This window comes from Epinephelus fuscoguttatus, linkage group LG8 (genome assembly GCF_011397635.1).
Source record: "Epinephelus fuscoguttatus linkage group LG8, E.fuscoguttatus.final_Chr_v1".
Classification (NCBI taxonomy): domain Eukaryota; kingdom Metazoa; phylum Chordata; class Actinopteri; order Perciformes; family Serranidae; genus Epinephelus; species Epinephelus fuscoguttatus.
The window spans coordinates 27,969,160-27,981,302 of NC_064759.1; the positions used below are offsets into that span (position 1 = coordinate 27,969,160).

A 12,143-nucleotide genomic window follows, 5' to 3' on the forward strand; every position below is an offset into this window, starting at 1 on the left:
AGTTTTTAATAGCGAGAAAGCCTATTCAAAGCACATGTAACCTTGAAGAAGAATTTACAAACAATGTAATTATAGCTCTGGGTTTTAAATTCAGCAGCATCAAGCAGGTTCAGATCTCAGTCTTTGACCTGTGCGTGGCCTGAACTCTCACAATTAGCATCTTCTCATCTAGTTCTTAGCAAGACAGCAATTAAGCATATTTCCCCAAAGTAGCACCGGTAGGTATGCTTTAGAAAGCAACACTACTCTGTAAAACAGTTTGAAAAGTATAAAACTTTTTTGAATATCTATATGAACAATGTATCAAATGACATATATGTAATGTGTGATATGAACCTTCAATGAATTAGCACCAGAATCTGCAGCTCCCCTACAGAGCATCATAATGAGTTTCAACTCATGGTTTTGCTTTACACCCCGCAGCTTTACTGTTTGTTCTCTCTGACTGTTCTTACAGCATCGTTTTTGGCCACAATAGGCTGCTGTTTCAGCGAAAAAGCTCTTCAGACCCACTAAACCCATCTGCTCAGCAGCTCAGACAGATACAGTTATCGACTAACTGGTCGGCAGCTAGCATGCTTACATTAGCTGACATATGCATCTTAGTTAAGCATATTAGCATGCTAGCATCTGCTAATTAGTATAAGAAAAAAACAACATCTGAGGTTGATGGGCATGACATTAGTAAAAGGTAATTTTATGTGTGTGTGTAGTGGTGACTCTAAATGAAAATACAGGGAGATCACCAAAGTGATTACAATTTCCCTTAAGCACATGCGAAAACCAGCCTCAATGCATCATCTAGCCACTTGGAGGAGCAGCGAATACGGAGGCTGAGACAGTACTGCCATCAAACTGCTGTAGTGTGACCATTTTACTTCAAGTTTGGCCATTGCTGCTGGACGTTTCAGTATAGTTTCAGTAAGGTGCTTGTTACGATCATATCGGCGGTAATGACAATAGTAAACTGTTGCTTTATGTGTGATTCAGGGAGTGCAGTCATTGACAGTGTGGGCTCCATGCTAGCTCCAACAGTTTTAAGGACCAAAGGGGAAGAGCTTAGCGAAGGGTCAAATACAAGGGTTGGTTATCGCTTGGGTTTTTGCCAATACCAGTGCCAAAACAATACTTTTGAAATTGTAAAGTTGCCTAAATGGTGTCTAAAAAAATGAGTCAATGACAAAACTGGCTTTTTTTTCATTTTAACACCGGGGCATATTTGAATGTAAAATTAAACAATACATTAACACTTAACGTTAAAAGTGGTGGCTGCTGGCCCTGAGACTGCTGACTGCTGAGGCGTATGAGGCTGATGAATCCGTATAGACTAGGCAGCAAGAAAAAACTATGGCAGTAGTGACATATAGACAAAGTAAGTGAGCATGGGTGCAAGGAGTGTATGGCAGGGTAAGAAAGAAAACTTACACAGCATGAAAAGTATTGTCTTCCTGACTTAACTTTTGCTAGAGCTTCATTTCTCCATTAACTGATTGTTTGGTTTGTAAAAATTCTGGAAATAATAAGAAGTCACAATGACCAATAGCCCAAAATGACTGACAGAGTTTGCTTTGTCCAACCAACAGTCCAAGTCTATTTTTCTAAAAAAAAAAAAACTGACTAATAGTTCTAGCTGTGATTGTAAATTTTCATAGTTTTTGTGTGCAAAGTTTTAATTTATAATTTAACTCATAACTACAGCTTAGTAGCAAGTAGAAAGTAGCATGAGAAGTGAAGACTCACGTCTGTATTTACAGTATCTGAGTAAATGTATTTAGTTAAATACCACCACTACATACCACCACAGCTTATGTTATTTTGAGTTTGCCATGACCTGAGCCATAACTTGCCTCAACATGTTTGACTAATGGCAAGGACTCCCCTTGCTTGATTCTCACCAGAGTAAAGATTTGAGACCTGTGTGTGACTTGCATTGTATGAAGTTGTGTGTTCTCTACTACCTGGCACAAACTTCAGACATTATTTGAGAAACACAGGGTGTGCCCTGTGAGAAAAGGATGACATGAACATTAGTATCAAATGTCAGCCATAAATAATAAACTGTATGAAGCTGTGTGTTGTCTCTGCTACCAAGCACAAACATAAATCATTATTTGAGAAAGACAGGGTGTGCCCTGTCAGAAAAGGATGACATGAATCACATGGTGAGGCAGGCAAATTGATATTTAAAGAGCAAAAACAACACTTGTTTGAATATTTGGATAAGTTAACAGTCGCATGTCACACTACACAATAGTATATAAACCACTGCTCTCTGTGCAGATCACAGCTGCTTCCAGGGTGTCCAAGAGCCCAACAGCTTCCAGGGTGTCCAAGAGCCCAGCAGCATCCAGGTAGGTCTTTGGTAGAATTACTGATCATTCTGGGTTTTTTTTTTTTCTAACATATGTAATTTTTGGTCAAAAAATAAATAAATCAAAAGCTAAATCAGCAAAAACAACAGTTTTTGTTTTTGTGGTCATGCCCCATTTTCTCTTTTGATGTTTTTTAATTCCTATTTGGAACCTTGATGTGTAGATCTTGATGTCTACAAGGACAAGTTATGTGTGTAAATATTAGGGTTGGGAATCTCTCTTACAGTATTTTCAAATTTGTAAAAGACCACATCCCCAAGCATTGTTGCTGTATGGCACTGGCAAAAATAAAATAAAAAGTCAAACAACAACCAAATCACATGTCAAATGTATTTATTTTTAGACATGGACCAAAAAAAGTCTTGCTGAATGAACATCATTTTGTTGGATGGGATCAATATAAAAATGAGAAGAACTTTTAAACTTTAAGTGAAGTGAACTTTAAGTCAAATTTAAGTGTTTTAAACCTACTTGTTGTGTTGTTTTTATGGTATTGTCTGTGTTTTTGTGTGTATCTTATATGGACTTGAGTCTGGAATAAAGTTTATCATAACACTGTACAATATAAACATAAAGCAGAATAAAATAATAACATGCAATGTAGGGGCAGAATCTGACATCTCCTGTTATTAGCTGATATCATGGACTGTGATGACTAGCAGCTTATCACTGACAGCATGTTAGACTATTTCTCTGTGTTTGCTACACTCTGTGTTTGTCATTTATAAAAAGATAAATCACTTTTCTATAATACATCAATGATATTTCAATGGAATAAATTACTTATTGACTTATTCACACTTCAGAAACAGCATCAATAAGTGATTAACATAAGGGGGGATCAAAATAAAACAAATAAATAAAACAACAATCAAGCAGCCACCCTCCTCCCCTGACAGGTAAAGAACAGTCCCTAAAGTGCAGTGAGGTTTGTGGAAATGTGTGTGAACTATGGCCGCTGTATTTGACAGGAATACGTATTTCTGTCTGTGTCTGTGACCCCGCGTTCAACCCACAACCGGCAGGATTCGCCTTTAGTTTCTGCTGCAGCTTGGCTGCTCCCTGGTTTATCCAACCAGCATTAGCTTCTGTTCCTTATCTCCACCGGTCAAGCTGGCGCTGATGTTTACATCTATTGTCGTTGTCAGTAATGCCTGCTACGGAGCATGCCGCCGGCTCTCATGTTGTTTTAGCGATGCAAACTGTTAAAGCCAGTCAACCGATTGCTAGTCTCGCAATACCCGATCCATGACTCTACAATCGATTCATCTAAGGATTCATGGCTGATTCGTGTCGATTGAGGAGGCTGCTACTGACGCAGCCGTATCTCTTGCTTGTTAAAACCGATATCCGGTCGTATCGGTTAATCATTCCCAACCCTAGTAACTATGTGTCAGTTACTTGTCTTGTCTGAAAATGCTGTAGGTAGGAGGGAGATAAAGAGAGAAAGAAGAGGAAATGAGATAGAGAAGAATTGCTATTTATATTTTTAACAGTCTTAAAAAATACTTATTGGAAAAACCTAACAAAGAAACAAAAAGATACCAACATTAGAGTTTGTCTCATTTGCTGAAACACATTTGTCCGTTCAGAACACTCACAAAACATTAAAACACACAACAAAAGCAAATGTTTCCATCGATCGACACAACTTGAATACATTCTTTCAGTCAATCATTGCACACTGCGCAATAAAACAACAGACAGCTGACCTTGTAGAAATGTATGCTACATGCCTGCACCATGTATGGATACTTTGCATAGTCATAGCAGGTGCCAAAAATGGCAAGTAAGCGTATCACAGGGTAATCTGTAAGCTCTTCTCCAAAGATGATTTTACAAGAGATTCTAAACTCTAGTTTTCTTCATTCATTCCTTCTTGTGTTTTTCTGTGCCCATCAACTGTCGTTGAAATGATATGAGACCGACTGTAAGCACCAAGAGTAGGACCCGTGTTGCACGACAGTTATCATTCATTATGGCAAAGCTTTCGTGCTGCATTCTTATTTCACAAAATAACCAGTAAAGACTGTCACTCAAACTAAGAAATATTCAGAAACATCTGGAAAAAAAAATTGTATTCCGTGTTTTGCTTTGACCACTACAGCCATACAGGTTTTGACATAGTCTTGTTTTCATACTTTTCAAACTCAGAAATGCAAAATAATGCTCTCTTAATGGACAATTTTATATTAATTTAATGTATATTTGTGCATTTATTTATAGTGTATTTTATTTTATGTCTATTTTACTGTGCGCTGCCTGGCAGCTGAATTTCCCTTCGGGGATTAATAAAGTTCTTTTTATTCTATTCTATTCTTCGTCTAATTACATCCCTTTTTCCTCTTTGATCCATGCTTGCCAATAGCAGCACAGAGGTGGCATCATTCATATGTGGATGCAGACTGATTGCTGGTTGAAGAGTTACACAATGTGCAGGTGCAGTAGAGATTCATAATTATTTGAGTAATTTTTATTAGCTGTGAATATGTGTTTTCCTTTTGTTTAACACAGGTAATCCAAAATAGTTTTGAGTCTAGGAGATCTGTGTTAACTGTTTTTTTTTTTGTTTTTTTTTTTAAAAAGGGATTGAAAATGTGTGAAACCAATTTAAAAAGTGTGAACACATTTGCAACACAAGATTTCTGCTGTAACAGTAAGGTGATGTTTCATTAAATGTGTCTGAGCAATTGAAAAAGGCCAGAGAGCAGACACTTGACGTCGGGGCCCACTGATGTTTTATAGAGGGGAGGAAAAGTACACAACAGGTAGATTTGGACATGAGTGTGTAAAGATGGAAATTATATGTAAAGGTGGTGGTCAGGTGTGGCTTTTTTTCCTTATCAGGTTAGTTTGTGTTAAGAATGTATGTGTACATTATGTATATGAATGTTTATGCATGTGTAGAAATATATGTAGAGGCTTTAAAATGGAGGTTTGATATGATTGTATGAGTGTCAACTTGCTTCACAGGATGATGACTCCAGCTGTGGTCTTTGTCTTGTTGGCTGTTTTAGGACGGACAAGTGGCCAGTGTGGTGAGATTATACTATACTATACTATACTACACTATACTATATTATTTAATTGGTTCAATGAAATTATTCATGATGAATAATTTTCTGATTTTGGTTGCTTTTGGTCAGATCAACAGATCTAAAACTGCAACTTCCCCAGACTACCTCTAATAACATTTTTTGACTTTGTCCAGATTCTAATATTGCTCGAGGTGGACGAGTGACTCAGTCCTCCGTGTTGGATGGTGGGGTCCCTGAAAGGGCCATTGATGGAGATAGGGCAAGCGTCTGGAAAAAAGGGTCCTGCACCCAAACAAACTGCCAGACAAATCCATGGTGGAGACTGGACCTCCTGAGGACATATAAGATTAACACTGTCACCATCACCAACAGAGGAGATTGTTGTCACAATAGGCTTAATGGTGCTGAGATCCAAATCGGAAACTCCCTCAACGACAATGGCAATGCTAATCCCAGGTAACAGCACTTTCTATCTTATATTTGGTTTGAACATTTTACATTTGTCGTACATGTGACACGAAATCAGTGCACTGGATATCCACGTATACCTAATAGAAACAGAGTTTTAGTGGCAAAAGCATCATCTGCATCCAACAATGAATGTGCACGATGCATAGTTTTGATATGGTAACATCATTTACTCATACTTATGTTTGATTTTCCTTTTCTTCAGGTGTGCTGTTATCCATTCTATCCCAGCTGGGATCTCCAAAACTTTTGTGTGTAATGGAATGGAGGGCCAGTATGTGAACATTGTGATTCCTGGAAGAAATAAGTATCTGACACTGTGTGAAGTGGAAGTCACTGGTCAGCTTGCAGGTAACCCTCCTCCAGCTGGTGATATGTACCACCTTAACTATACAATAATATGCTGATTGCCTGTTTTGGGTGGTTTTGGTCAGGTCATCAGATCATATACTCCTGCAACTTCCCCAGATTACCTTTAATATTTCTTTTTTTTTTTTTTTTTTACTTTGTCCAGTTTCTAATATTGCTCAATTTGGACGAGTGACTCAGTCCTCCGTGGTGAGTGGTGGGGTCCCTGAAAGGGCCATTGATGGAAATCAGGCAAGCAACTGGAATCAAGGGTCCTGTACCTACACAAAATGTGAAAGAAATCCATGGTGGAGACTGGACCTCCTGAGAACATATAAGATTAACACTGTCACCATCACCAACAGAAAAGATTGTTGTTACAATAGGCTCAATGGTGCTGAGATCCGCATTGGAAACTCCCTCAATGACAATGGCAATGCTAATCCCAGGTAACAGCACTTTCTATCTTATATTTGGTTTGAACATTTTTACATTTGTTGTACATATGACAGAAAAACAGTGCCCTGGATATCTACATATATTCCTAATAGAAACACAGAGTTTTAGGGGCAAAAGCATCATCTGTATCCAAAAATGAATGTGCACGATGCATAGTTTTGATCTGGTAACAATAACATCATTTGCTCATACTTGTGTTTCATTTTCCTTTTCTTCAGATGTGCTGTTATCCATTCTATCCCAGCTGGGATCTCCAAAACTTTTGTGTGTAATGGAATGGAGGGCCAGTATGTGAACATTGTGATTCCTGGAAGAACACAATACCTGACACTGTGTGAGGTGGAAGTCACTGGTCAGGTTGCAGGTAACCCTCCTCCAGCTGGTGATATGTACCACCTTAACTATACAATAATATACTGATTGCCTGTTTTTGGTGGTTTTGGTCAGGTCATCAGATCATATACTTCTGCAACTTCCCCAGATTACCTTTAATGACATTTTTTGACTTTGTCCAGCTTCTAATATTGCTCAATTTGGACAAGTGACTCAGTCCTCCGTGTTGAGTGGTGGGGTCGCTGAAAGGGCCATTGATGGAAATCAGGCAAGCATCTGGAATCAAGGGTCCTGCACCTACACAAAATGTGAAAGAAATCCATGGTGGAGACTGGACCTCCTGAGGACATATAAGATTAACACTGTCACCATCACCAACAGAGGAGATTGTTGCCACGATCGGCTCAATGGTGCTGAGATCCGCATCGGAAACTCCCTCAGTGACAATGGCAATGCTAATCCCAGGTAACAGCACTTTCTATCTTATATTTGGTTTGAACATTTTACACTGGTGTGTATGTCACAGGAAATCAGTGCACTGTATATCGACATATATTCTTATTAGGAAGACAGAGTTTTCAGCGCAAAGGCATCATCTGTAACTGTTTCATTTTTCTTTTCTACAGGTGTGCTGTTATCCATTCTATCCCAGCTGGGATCTCCAAAACTTTTGTGTGTAATGGAATGGAGGGCCAGTATGTTAACATTGTGATTCCTGGAAGAACACAATACCTGACACTGTGTGAGGTGGAAGTCACTGGTCAGCTTGCAGGTAACCCTCCTCCAGCTGGTGATATGTACCACCTTAACTATACAATTGTTACGACCCGGCTCAAGTGGCCATAACAAAAGGGAGACACACCATGATTAACAGTTAACAAAGGATATTTTATTAGAAGCAAATCAAACCAAATTAGACCAAATTAACAAATAACTAAATAAGAGCAACATATGGAGTGTGAATGTCAGTGATATCAGTATTATGTGTGAGTATTAAATGATGGGTGTGTGAGAGTGTGTATGTGGAGGTATTGGAGAGTGCATGAAAGCAAAGGAACTAAAACATCAACAAACAGACCAGAGTGGTTGCCTGTGGGGAGAAGCAGAGAGTGAGTGAATGAGCACAGCTTTTATCACTTTCAGTGCACCAGGCCCAGGTGCACTGAGTTGCAATCAAGTCAGCCTGGGAGAGACAGGCCTGACAAACTCTCCCAAGATGACACAGGGATCATCACACAATAATATGCTGATTGCCTCTTTTGGTGGTTTTGGTCAGATCATCAGATCATTATACTCCTGCAACTTCCCCAGATTACCCTTAATAATTTTTTTTTTTACTTTGTCCAGGTTCTAATATTGCTCAATTAGGACGAGTAACTCAGTCCTCCGTGTTGGATGGTGGGGTCCCTGAAAGGGCAATTGATGGAAGTCGGGCAAGCTTCTGGAATCAAGGGTCCTGTACCCGCACACTCTATCAAAGCAGACCATGGTGGAGACTGGACCTCCTGAGGACATATAAGATTAACACTGTCACCATCACCAACAGAGGAGATTGTTGTCACAATAGGCTTAATGGTGCTGAGATCCACATTGGAAACTCCCTCAGTGACAATGGCAATGCTAATCCCAGGTAACAGCACTTTCTATCTTATATTTGGTTTGAACATTTTACATTTGTTGTACATGTGACAGGAAAACAGTGCACTGGATATCCACATATATTCCTAATAGAAAGACAGAGTTTTAGGGGCAAAAGCATCATCTGTATCCAAAAATGAATGCGCACAATGCATAGTTTTGATCTGGTAACAGTAACATCATTTACTCATACTTGTGTTTCATTTTCTTTTTCTTCAGGTGTGCTGTTTTCCATTCTATCCCAGCTGGAGCCTCACAAACTTTTGTGTGTAATGAAATGGAGGGCCGGTATGTGAACATTGTGATTCCTGGAAGAAAGGAATATCTGTCACTGTGTGAGGTGGAAGTCACTGGTCAGCTTCCAGGTAACCCTCCTCCAGCTGGTGATATGTACCACCTTAACTATACAATAATATGCTGATTGCCTGTTTTTGGTGGTTTTGGTCAGATCATCAGACCATATACTCCTGCAACTTCCCCAGATTACCTTTAATATATATATATATATTTTTTTTTACTTTGTCCAGTTTCTAATATTGCTCAATTTGGAAGAGTGACTCAGTCCTCCGTGTTGAGTGGTGGGGTCCCTGAAAGGGCCATTGATGGAAGTCGGGCAAGCTCCTGGAATCAAGGGTCCTGTACCTACACAAAGTGTGAAAGAAATCCATGGTGGAGACTGGACCTCCTGAGAACATATAAGATTAACACTGTCACCATCACCAACAGAAAAGATTGTTGTTACAATAGGCTCAATGGTGCTGAGATCCGCATTGGAAACTCCCTCAATGACAATGGCAATGCTAATCCCAGGTAACAGCACTTTCTATCTTATATTTGGCTTGAACATTTTACACTGGTGTGTATGTTACAGGAAATCAATGCACTGTATATCCACATATATTCTTATTAGAAACACAGAGTTTTCAGCGCAAAGGCATCATCTGTAACTGTTTCATTTTTCTTTTCTTCAGGTGTGCTGTTATCCATTCTATCCCAGCTGTGGCCTCACAAACTTTTGTATGTAATGGAATGGAGGGCCAGTATGTGAACATTGTGATTCCTGGAAGAACACAATATCTGACACTGTGTGAGGTGGAAGTCACCAGGACAGAATGAAATTATTGCAATGAATATGTCTGCACTTGAGTCTGAAATGATCACTCATCTTCATATCCATTAATTTTTCATGGTAATCTATGCTTGTTTCTGTTTCTTTTCCAATAAATATTTATGCCAATGTTTGATTGTCCATCATAGCAAATGTACATGGATGTCAATGTAGTTTAGACCATTCTGCAAGGTCCTTTTATATGACATCAACTCTTACTTTCCACTGTTTGCTGTTTGTGTAGTTCAGTGATCGCTATACCTGTCACCTTCATCCTAATTTAGCATGAAGACTGTACGCAGAGGGAAATAGTGAACCTGGCTCCGTCCAAATGAATACAATCTTACTGTTTGTTTACTCTCTCGATACATTGAGTAGTATACACTCCCTTACAGCAACACACTGGAAAGTAATTGACAAAATATTTGTTAATATAACGAAAGAAATAACTTAGTATATTACATTTACAGAATTTACACAGAGGCAGGGATGATTATTAATTCAAAAAGATCAGAAAGTGTTTTCATACTCTACAGCTCAAACAACTACAAAATTTTCAAAGGATTCTGGACAATTTCTGTAAAATTTGACACATCTACGTTAATGAAAGTTTTGCCTTTTTGCATAAAATCAATGCCAATGGGGAAATCAGTTGACTTTACAGGCACTCTTCAGTCTTAAATGATTCATTTCCTGAGTCTGTGCCACTGTCCTCTTGAGGATAGAGAGCACAATAGCACTCTTGTCTGGCATCATGTATTGTCATTAATCTTTGACTTGTTTCATAATTTTGATTCACTATCTACTGCACTTGCAAAATAAAAAGGAGTTTTTAAAAGTCATTCATTTGTTTTGTTTGTTTGTTTTTTTGTGTGTGTGTCCCAGGTTGGCTCTCTATGTAAATGGGTATCATTGTAGGGTATTTAAAGCAGAACATACAAACAGATACAAAAAACAGCATATACAGTAGCTGATTACAAATGCTTATACATTTTTGGTTGTACCATTGTTATTTTTTAACTACTGGGTATCTATTCTATTATTACAGGGCAGTCAGTTGGAATCTGGCAACAGCTCAGGCATCCTGACCAGGTGTAGAGAGGTGCGAGGATAAGAAATAATTTGCTCAGTTGAAAAAGCAAGAAACTGTCTTTTTTAGCATAGAGTATTATCTGCTAGACTTAATCAGAGATGTGTTGATATTATTGTCTTGTATCATTGTACCATCTAAACAGAGGAATTTAGGCTTCAGATTTGGATCACTGATTGCTGCCAACAGGCTTGTGTGTGTGGAGCAGCAGAGAGAAAGAAAAGCTGGGGAGGAACAGAAAAAAAGGTCTAATCAGGAGGGAAAAAGTAAAAGATAATTTGATAATAATGCTCATCTTGGTCACAAATAGTGTTGTTTTATTCTGTCAATTTCAGCAGTAGCCATGTTGGTTTTTGGAACCACAAGTGACCATATTTGGGCATGAGGGTGGCACTGTGGAGGAGCAAGGGGTGGATCTGACTGTAAAGCTGATGACACTATCAGCAGACAGCCTGTCACTCAAAGCATCTCACCTTTAATTATGTATAACATTAAGCTTTAACAAAATGTAAATGAGTGGGATGTGAAAACATCGACCACTGGTACAGTTGTCATAAAGGGAGAATTAGCTACAGAGACCAAAACTGTTAGCTGTAGCTAGTCAGCTTTCATGAAATACTTCTCCAACTGGTGATTTGTACCATAAACTATCTGGTATGCTGACTGCCTGTTTTTGTGGCTTTGGTCAGATCAAAAGATCTAATACTTCTGCATCTCCCTCTGACTTCCTTTAAAATTAATTTACAGTCCTCCCTGATATTTGATGGCATCCCTGAAATGGCTGTTGATTGAAATCGTGCAAGCATCTGCCCAGATAGCACACGTACATCTGGCCGACGTCGGCCCGATGTATCAAGTTTAGATCGTTAAGACATACAGTAGCAGAAAGAGCGTTTGCTCATTGCCAATACATCGCTGAGACGTCGGCCTTTAATCTAAAATGACCACCACACGGCGTTCAAACTATCAATAAATGAAGCTGTGCTCAGTGGGCGCTCCTTCTATATTAATATTTATGCTTCCTTAACTACGACCTTTATTCATTTAGGTTGGACCTTTCAAACTACAAATATTTCACAATCCAATGTGAGAAATCGATGCTAACATTCAAAAATAGCTGACTGTTACCCTCTTTCATGTGTAAGTGTGCACAATGAAGAGACAAAAGTCAATTTGACAAACTTTATTTTCAAATTTCCACAAACAATATCTGATGGCCAGTCTGCTTCTCCTGGCAGCCTGCAAGAGACAGAAAAGACAATGAGCACATGACTTCAAGAAACAAATCC

The 12,143-nt window shown here is 38.8% G+C and overlaps 1 long non-coding RNA gene and 1 pseudogene across 1 annotated transcript; both read left to right on the forward strand.

Moving 5' to 3' along the window:
* The window catches only part of LOC125893873 (uncharacterized), a 102,765-nt pseudogene that overhangs the window by 27,405 nt on the left and 63,217 nt on the right, over positions 1-12,143 (forward strand).
* LOC125893876 (uncharacterized) lies at positions 4,739-5,732 on the forward strand. The gene is made up of 3 exons (XR_007449935.1): positions 4,739-4,811; positions 5,346-5,410; positions 5,584-5,732. It is a non-coding gene; the product is annotated as an uncharacterized LOC125893876 (long non-coding RNA).